The sequence below is a fragment of the Saimiri boliviensis genome, chromosome 14, assembly GCF_048565385.1.
Source record: "Saimiri boliviensis isolate mSaiBol1 chromosome 14, mSaiBol1.pri, whole genome shotgun sequence".
Classification (NCBI taxonomy): domain Eukaryota; kingdom Metazoa; phylum Chordata; class Mammalia; order Primates; family Cebidae; genus Saimiri; species Saimiri boliviensis.
Window position 1 is genome coordinate 14491578 of NC_133462.1, and position 12525 is coordinate 14504102.

At 45.5% G+C, this 12525-nt stretch overlaps 1 long non-coding RNA gene across 11 annotated transcripts in view; it reads right to left on the reverse strand.

Annotated features, from left to right (window-relative positions):
• LOC120362736 (uncharacterized) overlaps positions 1 to 12525 on the reverse strand; it is a 403841-nt gene that overhangs the window by 51263 nt on the left and 340053 nt on the right. For all 11 annotated transcript variants that reach the window (XR_012513671.1, XR_012513666.1, XR_012513670.1 and 8 more), the window contains one exon: positions 135 to 242. This is a non-coding gene — a long non-coding RNA (uncharacterized LOC120362736). The remainder of the gene's footprint in view (positions 1 to 134; positions 243 to 12525) is intronic.

Sequence of the window (12525 nt, forward strand, 5' to 3'; positions counted from 1 at the left end):
TTAATACAAAGAATGAAAGGGGGACATGCTGGAGACCCCAAGAATGTGGGACGTGACCAAGTCAATATATCTCTGGAGGCTACGTGAGTAAAGAGCAAACTGTCCTGACGAAAGCAGGATGTCAGGAAACTTACCAGCTGCGTCTGCCACCAGAAGGAATGTCGAGGGCAGTCACGTCCCAGGTCCCGTGCTCCTTGAGGTCATCTGTGCTCCTGGAGGACATCTACCGGAACATCTGGAACCTGTTGAACAAGCAAAGCAGTCCCTGTGATAAATCAAGTAGCTGAGTGACAGTCACCCCCTCCTCCCTATTCACTTTACATAATAAATATGAAGGCTGATGCCTGTAATGCCAGCACTTTGGGAGACAGAAGTGGGTAGATCATGAGATCAAGAGTTTGAAACAAGCCTGGCCAACATAATAAAACCCCATCTCTATTAAAAATACACACACAAAAATTTAGCTGAGCATGGTGGCAGGTGCCTGTAATCCCAACTGCTTCGGAGCGTGAGACAGGAGAATTCCTTGAATCTGGGAGGTGGAGGTTGCAGTGAGCTGAGATCCTGCCACTACACTCCAGCCTGGGCAACAGTACAAGACTCTGTCTCAAAATAAATAAAATAAAATATAAAATAAATATGAAGGGCTGTAAAAGCTCAGGGCCTTTGTTGACCCGAAGCAAAGAGCCCCCTGACCCCCTCTTTCAAACAGAACGTTTGTCCTCCTTCGTCCATGAGGAAGCTCCGTCGGGGTGAACCTGCAGAGTTCCCATGGGGCCTCCTCAATGTTAGGTCCCAGATGGCAGGCAAAGGGTCAGTGATACAAACATAATGTGAAGGGGAAAGTTATCACTACTGACCTAGCAGACACTGAAGAGCACACAGTACCTCTGGACACGACAGACACAGAGGTCAGAAAGCCGAGGCAGGGAAGAGAGAAGAGACCTGTAGACCTATGGCTTTAGTGGGTCCAGGGTGTTATCTGACAGGTTTCCAGCAGGGGGCTTTGATGGGTGGGATTAAAGCATTAAACACTGGGGCCAGGAGATCATGCCGTGACTGAGAGGTGGTCACTTTAAATTTGACGGCAAATGTCAGAACTGTCAGTTTAAAGCAAACAGCCGGAGAGAGGGGAGCTGAGCACACCAAACAGGAGAGAGATCGCTAAGATTTTATCTCTGGCCACCAACTACAGCCATTTGGACTGGGTATTTTATTGGAAACTGTCATTGTGACTCAGCCCTGCCTCTGCTATGAGGCAGCTAAACTTACACTTTAATAAGTGGAGGCAGAGGCAGCATGAAATGATGAGCACTCATGATACTCAGGGATATCAGAAGGATGTGGTGCTCTGCCCTAAACTCAGGATTCTGGTTCTGGTCTTCTGGGAGAGAGAAATTAAGATGACTTGTCCCTGCTCCCCCTGTCATCCCCTGAGAATCATCTTCCCACCCTCCATCTCAAAAAAAAAAAAAATCTGATCAGGAAGACGTTATAACCTATGAATAAAAGCCCAAAATAGTGGCTACTGAGATTAATGCTAACGCTTTAATTTTCTCTCACACTCTCACCTGAGAGCATAGAGACTACAAAATAGTGCCATTCATATTAAATGTTACATATTCCAACCTGTATCCTAGAATACTATGTGCAAGGCAGCTCTGAAGCCCATTTCTAGGCTTAGCTTACATCCAAGCTAGCTGACTCTAGGATACATTCTTAGACATCCAGGTGATATTTGTTACAGAAGCCACAACGATTCTGTGTATTCCAGCTGTTAAGTGAAGATATTTTCACAGAATCTTGCTCCTGGTTACTCCTCCACAATCATTTCACTCCTGGAAATTAACCTACCCCTTTCACCATGTTTCTCTCCAGCAGGCCTGCCAGGACTCTGGCTGAAAAAATATCTCCCCACACAGGATGCTCAGGGTGACACCTTTGTCTATTCCCATAATTATAATATCTCACACAGATGCAGCACTCACTTTGCACCATGCACTGCCCCTAAGACCTTCCCAGCTAGCTACAGTCCTCACAAATCATTTGACTGTCACCAACACCATTTTTACAGATTAAAAAAAATGGAGGCAGACAGGTGGTGTACCCAGTGTAACTCAACTCCATAATTTCGCCTCATCCAACACTTCATCTGAAAAAAGGACACCCTAAAATTTAAGGTCCCCTGAATGACATCCAGCTTCCAGATGATTTTTGCCTCCTCTACTTTCACAATTTGGCAAACAGCCAGCATTTTGTCTTCTGTCTCACCCTTCACTTATGTCCCTGCTCCTTAACACCACACTCACAACTGCACGGGTTGGCATAAAAACTGGCTTTTGTAAACCTGTCTCTTTTGGGATAAAGCAGGGCAGGGTTAAGAGTCTCAGAAAAATTCATTTTCACTCAATCGTCAACTATTTGGATGGCCATTCTTTGGCCATAAAGGGGTGCACTAGGAACAGAAGTTGTCATGAGAAGAAAGGAGGAGGGTGAGTCTTTTTAAAATTATTGTACTTTAGGTTCTGGGGTACAACTGCAGATCATGCAGGATTGTTGCATAGGTACATACATGGCAAAGTGATTTGCTGCCTCCATCCCCTCATTACCTAGATCTGGCATTTCTCCCTGTGTTATCCCTCCTCTACCTCCCCACTCCCCACTGTCCCTCCCCTAGCTCTCCCCTACAGCAGACCCCAGTGTGTGATGCTCCCCTCTCCGTGTCCATGTGTTCTCATTGTTCAACACAGGAGGGTGAGTTTCTAGATGGTCACACGGAGGAGGAGATTCCAAATCCAGAAAAAGTCATAAAATGCACTCGGAGTCGATGGCTTTGGGCAATGACAGCCCCATCTGCCTCTATCCATGACTGTCGGTCTCTGACTTTCTCAGCCTGCCCTCCTGGTCCTCTTTCTTTTACCAAAACTAACAACTTGGTCAGACCAGAGCACACAGCACTGAGTGGAGGGGGTGAAAAAGGGAAAAAAAGGAAAATATCTGTTGAATCATGAAGTGAGTGACTCACCAAGGTACACATTTCCTTGGCCAAAAAAAAAAAAAAAAAAAAAAAAAAAAATCTAAGAGTACTTTTAAGAGTCCATTCTAACAAATTTCTTTAAAGCCGATAAAAATTTTACACTGTACTTAAACAGTTTCATGAGAAGAATCAAAATGAAACAATAATCGTCAGTAGACAAAAAAAAAAAAGTCAAAGAATACTCATGCTTAAAGATTCAATTGTGAAGGAAAATAGATTATTTCTGTGGCATACAGAAATATGACAACACAATCGAATATTATTGATAACATATAGTAAGATGTCAGAATTTTATAAATTTTGTAAAATTTTAAACACATGCTAATTACATATTTATACAAATATAAACCAAAGAAAGGTAAATATTTTGTATTTGACGATTCTTAACGTACCAAATGGGTATAATGTGTCTTTCTTGAACTTCCAGGGGTCCTAATAGTCAAAAAGTTAGTGTGAGATCAAAAAGACTGATTTCAAAATTGGAAACCTTGACATGAGAAATTTTCTCAAATATCAAAAGTTTAAGACACTTGTTCAAAATAGGGTCTGAGGTCACTGCACAATAATAGTCATTCATTTCCCAAAATAATCATTTCAAATTTTTAAGAAAAAACGCTTGTATTCTTTGAGAAATGTTTTTTTTAGGTAGAGACTCAGTTTTCTGATAAGACCTAATAAAAAAACCATGAGGGGTACTGAACCTGTCTCTTTCCTATTTTTTTTTCTCAAAATATAAACAAAAAATTTTACTATTTTCTATTACTACTACACACAAATCTTATTCAAATATTTTTGCCTCTCCTTTGTATATTCTTAACGCTAAAGCTAATTTTAACAAAGCCTTATAAGCAAATCCATCTAATCTTAGTTTTAATCACAAGGTCAAATTTTCAGATTTTATTTAAGCTTTTAGAGTTTTTCCATTCACTTTCTTTTACCAACTTTGTATATTCATTCAGTTTTAGCCATTATTCTTTTAGTAACTTTCCTTTTTGAGACAGGGTCTCACTCTGACACCTAGAATGGAGTGCAGTGGCACAATCATAGCTCACTGCAGCCTCAACCTCTCAGGCTCAAGTGATCCCCCTCCCTCAGCCTCCTGTGTAGCTGGGACTCCAGCTATGCCACCACTCCTAGCTTTTTCAGTTTTTTAATAGAAATATGGTCTGTGTTTCCCAGGCTAGTCTCAAACCCCTAGGCTCAAGTGGGATCTAGGATGTCACCCGGAATGACTCAGGATCCTACATACTACAAGTCATCCAGCTGTATCTTCCAAGTGAAGAAGTAATTGGACGATTCTGTGTATACGAGTGATTCCTCATAACGTCTGGGTGTCAGGGGTCAGTTCTACTTCACACACACAGGATCGTTAGGCCTGGACTGTGCCTGTGTCCCCCTCTACATTATATCTTATTATGGGATGGGCATTTAGTACAGGACACACACAGGGAGGCAAACATCAAAAGATCAGAATGTCCCTTCCTGTATCCAGACCCTGCAGACACTCATGAGAAAAGACAGTCTAATGAGGGGGACTCAGCAGGAGAAGATCAGTCTCAGCCAAGCACCCGGTGCCCTCCCCATGGACCTGACTGTGAAAAAGACCCAGGAGGACTCAGTCAGGGCCTGGACTGAGGGCCCCCGGGGATCCTCACAAAGAAGCTCACTCCTGGAAGACTCAACCCCAGGACCCTGTCCCCAGGATCCTGACTCCAGTGACTCTGGAAACCCTGTGTCAGGGCTGGATTGGGTCTCCTGGGCAGGGTTGACTAACAGCAAGTATTTACCAGCTGTCCTAGAGCTGTGGCTCCTGGAGCTGCTCACCAGCTGAGGCTCAGCCATCACAACCTCCTATAGGCAAGGACAGAGACTTGTTTTTCACCTGAGAATCAGAGTGGACAGGACAGGTGGGCAAGTTTCTTAGGTCACCAGCCAACTGCCCTTGAAAGTTTAGGAGACTCCACAAAAAGTTCAGTGTTCCCAGGGGAAGAAACCAAAGAAAGAAGATGCTTTTGGCAGCAACTTGACCGTAAGGAATCAGGCCCACAGGTGCCCTCTCATGGAGGCAAATAATAAATAATGCTCTTTTTGGAAACACCTTCTCTGTGCCAAGCATTAGGTCAGTTGACAGTAAACAATTTAACTTACATTGAGACACAAATGAAAAGCCACTGAACATTTGCCATTTAGCTTATTTTATGGAGAGGGAACTGAGGCATGGGAAGACACAGTCACTGAACTAGGGTAATGAAAACACAAGTGGCAGATCAGAGTCCCATGAGGACTGTCTAAAGCCACAGCCCACCCTCTCCCACATGAGAACTGTGTTCTTATTGGGTTCCAACAAGAACCCAATAAGGATAGTCCCTCTATGAGGTGAATTAACTTTCTCCTGCTAGCAGGTATGCTGTGCTGACAGCATACCACATGTTAGGCTTCCCTGTCTGTCCTTTATTTAGAAAGCATAAGAAGGAAAAGTTACTGCCTGGTATTTCAAGGCTTACAGTGCCATCTAGTGAAATGGTAATCCTCTGAATGGGGAACCTAGTCTGTCCTTTGCCAAAAGCCTCTTGCTTTTCAGTTCTTCTCCCTTTTACAACCCTCTGCTAGAGACCAAACCTTAAGCCCCGCTCTGTGAAGAGGAGAACTCTACTTTCAACATCAAAGAAAAAAATGAACTCTAAAACCAATTTTTAAATTCAATACAGGAAAACCACCATTTAACACACATCTTTTGATAAACCTATTGTGCCTACAATTAGAATGGCATCTAAATAGAAAGGGGATTTTATGTTTGGAAGTTAACCAGAACCACCACCTAAGAATAAATTCTCTAGTCTGGTCCATAATAACAAAATATACGGCTCAGCCCAGTATTCTCCCTCCAGTAAGTTGTCTTGCTTCAATGCAACTGTTACATAATCTTTTCTGAGACACGTCCCATCAAGGATCCATGCAGGTCACACAGGTCTAAGAGGTCAAAGGGCAATCACCAGGCAGAGGACCAAGGTCATATGGGTAAGCATGACTATCTCCACTGATTAGGTCCTCTGGGACCATGTTTGAGGGTCATGCCTGCAACCACGGGGTGGCACACACTGTGCTGGGACCCAGGGAACAAGGAGGGAGAACAGTTGGGGGAACGCCCCCACTGTTTTCCCCTCCACCCTTGATCAAATTGAAAAGAACAAGGACACAGGAACACCTCTTCTCTTGTCTCTTTTCTAGGATGGGTAGCGAGCCATCTTCAGCCTGTAACCCTCTGAATTGCATTTTGTACTCCTTTGAGCCCAAATTTTAAAAAATGAGTGACTGATTATCATTTGCACAAGGGCATAACCTTCTTATCATATTGAGCATGAACAGACCTGCCCAGCTGAAGGAAGCCTTGACTTTAATCTTATCCAACAATTAGATCTCTTCTGTAGACAGGAGGTCAAATGGTCTGAGATCCCCTATGCACAGGCTTTCTTTGCCCTGTGAGATAACCCAGACCTTTGCAAGCATTGCACAATTGACTCAGACCTTTTTTTTTTCTTTCTTTCTTTTTTTTTTTTTTTTTTTTTTTTTGAGATGGAGTCTTGCTCTGTCAACAGCTTAGAGTGCAGTGGTGCGATCTTGGCTCCCTGCAACCTCCACCACCCAGGTTCAAGAAATTCTCCTGCCTCAGCCTCCCAAGTAGAGGGGACCCACACTGCACACCACCATCAAGATAATTTTTGTATTTTTAGTAGAGATGGAGTTTCACCATATTGGCCAGGCTGGTCTCAAACTCCTGACCTCAGGTGAACTGCCCACCTCAGCCTCCCAAAGTGCTGGGATTACAGGCATGAGCCAATGTGCCTGGCCTGACTCAGCCCTCTTAACAATCATATCAGGCAAGTCTTTGCAGAGCAGTTCCCCTATGTCAGAAGACCAAGTTTTTGAGGAGCTGTTAGAGGTGGCACCTATGTGCCCCAGTCCTTCCAGTTTCCTTTGTTCAGGGTCCCCTCCAACTCTGCCATCAGTTCCACCATCTCCAAAACTCCTGACTACCCCAACTTCTCCTTTACCCCTACAAGAAATGTCACATGGAAGGGGCAACACTAGGGTACATATTCCCATCTCATTATAGGACCTTATGCAAATAAAGGGAGACTCGGGCTGATTTTTTGATGATGCTGATAGGTATACAGATGCCTTCCGAAATTTAACACAAGTGTTTGATCTCACTTGAAGGGCAGTTATGCTGCTTCTAAGCCAAATCCTCATTGTAGCTGAAAAGCAGGCAGCACTGTAAGCAGCAGAAGAGTTTGGAGATCAACCATGTCTCCTACAGTAGACCAGAATAAAAGGGAGATAAGGAAGGTAAGGAAATAACGGAACAACCATTCTCAATATGGAGAGAGGCTGTACCTCCTAATAATTCTGAGTGAAATCCCTGTAACCCCATAGATAAACAGAAAAAGCTTTACATGTGCATTTTAAAAAGCCTGCAAAGACCCATAACCAAACCTCTTAATTACACTAAATTGTCCTTGGTAAACCAGAAACCAAATGAAAATCTCCCTGCCTTTTTGGAAAGGCTAAGAGAAGCTTTAACGAAACACACCTCCCTGTCCCTGGTTTAATAAAACACACCTCCTTGTCCCCTGATTCAGCTGAGGGACAGCTCATCCTGAAGTACAAGTTTATTACACAAGCATCTCCTGTTATTTGAAGGAAGATACAGAAACAGGCTATAGGACCAGACAGCACCTTGGAAAATTTCCTGAAGGTGGCCACTATGGTCTTTCCCAAGAGCGACTGAGAAGAAACCCAGGAGAAAGAGAGAAAGCACAAGAGAATGACTGAGGCTCTAGTGGTTGTTTTCCAAGCCTTTGGAGTCCAGGATCCCTGTGGAGCATCCACTAGGTGTTACCGTTGTGGCAAGCCAGGACACTTTAAGAAGAATTGCCCAGGCAACAAGAAAAAGCCACCTGGACTCTGTCCAGCCTGTGGTGGAGACCACTGGAGACTGGGCTGCCCCTGGAGACAAAGGTCACTGGGTCCAGAACTGGTCTCACAGATGATCCAGCAGGACTGATGGGTCCCAGGGCTCAAACCCCCAGCTCCAGTGGCTCAGACTGCCATCACTGCCCAGGAGCCTCGGGTGATTTTGAAAACTGGAAGGTGGAGGGTGCACATCCTCCTGGATACTGAAGCCAGTCTGTTCTCTTCTCCAATCTAGGACCTCACTCTTCCCAGAGAACAACTGTGGTGTGTGTCTCAGGAAAGAATCTAACCTTATTAAGGAGACTTATTATTCACACATGCCTTTTAAAATCATGCCTGAAAGCCCCACTTTTTTATTGGGTAGAGACTTTTTTTTTTGAGCCAGAGTCTCACTATATCACCCAGCCTAAGAAGAATGGAGCCATTTCAGCTCCCTGCAACCTCTGCTTCCCAGGTTCAAGCAATTCTCTGCCTAAGGGGGATTACAGGAACCTACCACAGCATTCAGCTAATTTTTAGTAGAGACGGGGTTTCACCATCTGGGCCAGGCTGGTCTTGAACTCCTGACCTCATGATCCATCTGCCTAGGCCTCCCAAAGTGCTAGGATTACAGGCGTGAGCAACCACACCAGGAAGGTAGAGACATTTTAGCCCACATGGAGACCAGCATCCTCATGGCCCCAGGAAAACTCTGTCTTTCCTTAATAGAAGCAAATATTAATCCGTAAGTGTGGACAACTCCAAGAAGAATAGGTCAAGCTAAGGCTGCTAGGCCAATTCAGATCCACCTTAAAAATCCCAGGTTTTTAGCCATTATTCTGCCTCAAACAGGTCACCGTAATAAATGTCACACAAATCAAAAACTTGCTTTGCCTTTCTTCTGAGTCTCACTTTTTTGTCTGTGAACAAATTTTGATGTGAAACACACTAGCTGTACCATGAAGTGGCTTGATAACCCTGAATCACTCATTTGACCTCTCTCAGCCTCTTTTCCTATCTACAGGACAAAAGTGACTCTTACTGCCTCAGAAAATGACAGCGAAGGAGTAAATTTAAATGTTTAAGGTATTAGTCACAGAGCCTGGTACCTAACGAGCACTTGGTAAACATTCCTTTCAGTTCTTTCTTTTCACCATTCCATTTCTCTCATCCTCACCCATCTTCTTTTGACTCATTCTCTTCAGTATTTTACTCAGTTTAGCCTGAAATTTAGTAAAGAAGCCACATTATGCAGTCTCTCATGACTCTGCGGGAATGTTCTTCCACCAATGACGCAGTCTGCTATCCACTCAAGGCAGTGGATATCATTTATATGAAGAGGTCTATTTAAAACACGAAGTTCCTTATATATTAATAAGATTTATACATGCTTCCTCTTATTTACACACACCAGTCCCAGTTCTTCCCTGTTAATTCAGACATGTTATTCCTTATTTCACACTTCTTTAGTCTTTATCTTAAAACCTTATAAATTAGAATAATACAGAGACATGAATAAGGGCTTGGACCACAAGGGTGGATTTCTCTAGAAAGATGAATTCTTTTCCTTGGCGAGATGAACAGTATGTTCAAAGCAGCTCTGAAGTGCATTTCTAGGCATGGCTTCCATCAAAGTGATCTGACTCTAGGACACATTCTTGGGCTCTCAGGAGACAGTAATTGTAACAGAAGTCACACCCACTGTGGATGTTCTAGCTGATGGGTGAACCTATTTCCACAGAATATTGTGCATGAGTTACTTCTCCCCAGTCCTTTTACTTCTAGAAGCTAAGCCTCCCCCTTAACCATCTTCATCTGCAGCTGGCGTTCCAGGACTCTGGCTAGAAAATTCCTCCCATTTGGGATGCCCAGGGTGGCACCTTTGTCTATTCCCATAATTATAATAGCTCACCCTGAGTCATCACTCACTATGCACCAGACACTATATTAATAGTTACAGTTCTCAGTGAAATTCCTGAGTGTCAGCATCCTTATTTTCACAAATTTTAAAAAAAGAAAAAACTGAGGCAGATGAGTTCTGTGCCCAGTATAACCCAACTCTGTAATTAAACCTCACTCACCACTTCATCTGGAAATAGGACACCCTAAGATTTCTGAGGTCTCCTGAATAACATCCACCTTCCAGATTTTTGCCTCTACTTTTAGAATTTCACAAATTCTACTTTTCACGAATTTACAGTATTGGAAATGGTCATAGTGACCAAGACTTGCCTCTGATATGAGGCATGAAACTTACACTTGAAAATACAGAGGCTAAGGCAAGATAAAATTAGTAGCACCCGTGACATCCAAGGACACCAACAGGGTGTACTGCTGTGCCCCATAGTTAGTCTTGGGTTCTGGTCCCCTGGGAGTCAGAAATAAACATGACTTGTCCCTGCTTCGCTTGTGCTCCCCTGACAATGATCTTCCCTCTCTGCACTTCCCTCTTCTGCTTACAAACCCTGCCCTGTTCTCAGCCCCAGACATCACTGCCCCTGGTGAATACACAGTACAGCCAAACACATCATCACAAACCCACAGAAGGTGACAAAAATCTGTGCATGGGACATCTGATTGTGAACGAGGGAGGACAGTGAACTTGCAGCCACAGAGACAGACTCATGGGACTGAAACGTGATGGAGATGTGACATATGTGCATAACTTGCTGTGAAATGTGCAGATCCAGGTGCAATAAAACTCACAGCCTAGGCTGGGTGTGGTGGCTCACAGCTGTAACCTCAGTACTTTTGGAGGCCGAGGCAGGTGGATCACCTGAGGTCAGGAGTTTGAGACCAGCCTCATCAACATGGAGAAACCCTGACTCTACTAAAAATGCAAAATTAGCTGGGTGTGGTGGTGTGTGCCTGTAATCCCAGCTATTCAGGAGGCTGAGGCAGGAGAATCGCTAGAACCCGGAAGGTGGAGGTTGCGGTGAATCGAGATCTTGCCATTGCACTCCAGTCTGGGCAACAAGATAGAAACTCCATCTCAAACAAAAAACACCTTGCAGCCTAGCCTGGGACCACTGCCTTGGAAACTTCCCTACCTCACCACTAGATGGCGGCAGCGTTTCTCTAAGTCCGCGGCCTCCCCCAGCAGCTACTGACCTCCCTCAGCAGGGCCCGCATCCCAGCGGGGTCCACCCTTACCAGGGTCACCACGGCCCACATCCTCCTGGTACTCCACGCTCGCCACACGGACTCTGCCAGCTCCTTCCTGCAGCCCTGCGGCCGCCCGCCAGAGGCTGTTCCTCAAAACGCAGGTCCTGCCCCCAAAACGCCGTTTCCTGGGCCTCAACCAAAAGGGCATCATTTTCCAGGACAGTGCCAGTGCACTCGGCGCCACACTGGGCACTGACCCTCGTGACCGCCTTCCATCCTCACCACCTCTTTCTGTGACTGCTCCCTAAATGCTCGCCACTGCTCCATCTTTAAATTTGAGGGCAAATGTCAGAACTGTCAGTTTCAAGAAAGCAGCTGGAGAGAGGGGAGCCCAGCATACCAGGCATGAGAGATGCCTCTAAGATTTTATCTAAGGCCACCAAATGGAGCCACCTGAACCAGATACAGTATTAGAAACTGCCATGGTGACCAAGCCCTGCCTGTGATGTGAGGCAAGTAAACCTACACCTTAAAAAATAACTGCTAAGGCAATATGACATTATGAGCACTCAAGACATCCAAGGACACCCACAGGGTGTGGTGCTGTGTCCTGGAGTCAGGATATTGGGTCTGGCCTCTGGAAGTCAGAAATGAAAATGACCTGCCCCTGCTCCCCTGACACTGATCTTCACACCCTGCTGCTCGCTCTTCTGCTCCTAAATCCATGTGCAGTGCTCAGCCCCCGACGTCACTGCCCCCAGGGTATCCACAGTGCTGCCTACCGCACACAAACACATAGGAGGTGACAAAAATCTGCGTTTGGGACACCTGGTTGATAGTGACAGAGGGAGAACAGTGAACTTAACAGCTACGGAGACTGGGACTCATGGGGCTGCAAGGTGTCACATGACATGTGTGTGACCTCATGTGGAACGTGCAGATCCGGGTGGAATAAAACACGGCAGCCTGGCCTGGGAATACTGCGGTCCACACTTCCCTCCACGTCCACCAGAGGGCGGAAGAGTTCCTCCTGGCTTGGAGCCTCCCTGGGGGATGCTGACTTCTCCCAGGGCCCACAGCCCAGCATGGTCCACCCACACCAGGGTCACCTTGGCTCACATCCTCCCACATCCTCCTCGCCCTCTGAGATCCACACAGGGACTCTGTCAGCTCCTCCCTACAGCCTAGCGGCCGCTCCCTCTACAAACAGCTCCTTCCCCCATATTCCTTCCTTCTTGGGTCTCAGCCAATAGGATATCTCCCAGGACAGCGCTGGTGCACGTGAAGCCACCCTGGGCACGTTCCCTTCATGAACTCCTTCCATCCTCATCAACTCTTTCTGTCACTGCTCTCTAAATGCCCACCCACGCTCCATCCGTCCTGTTCTCTGGGGCATCCCAGGCCAAGCCTAGCAATGACACAGAACAGCG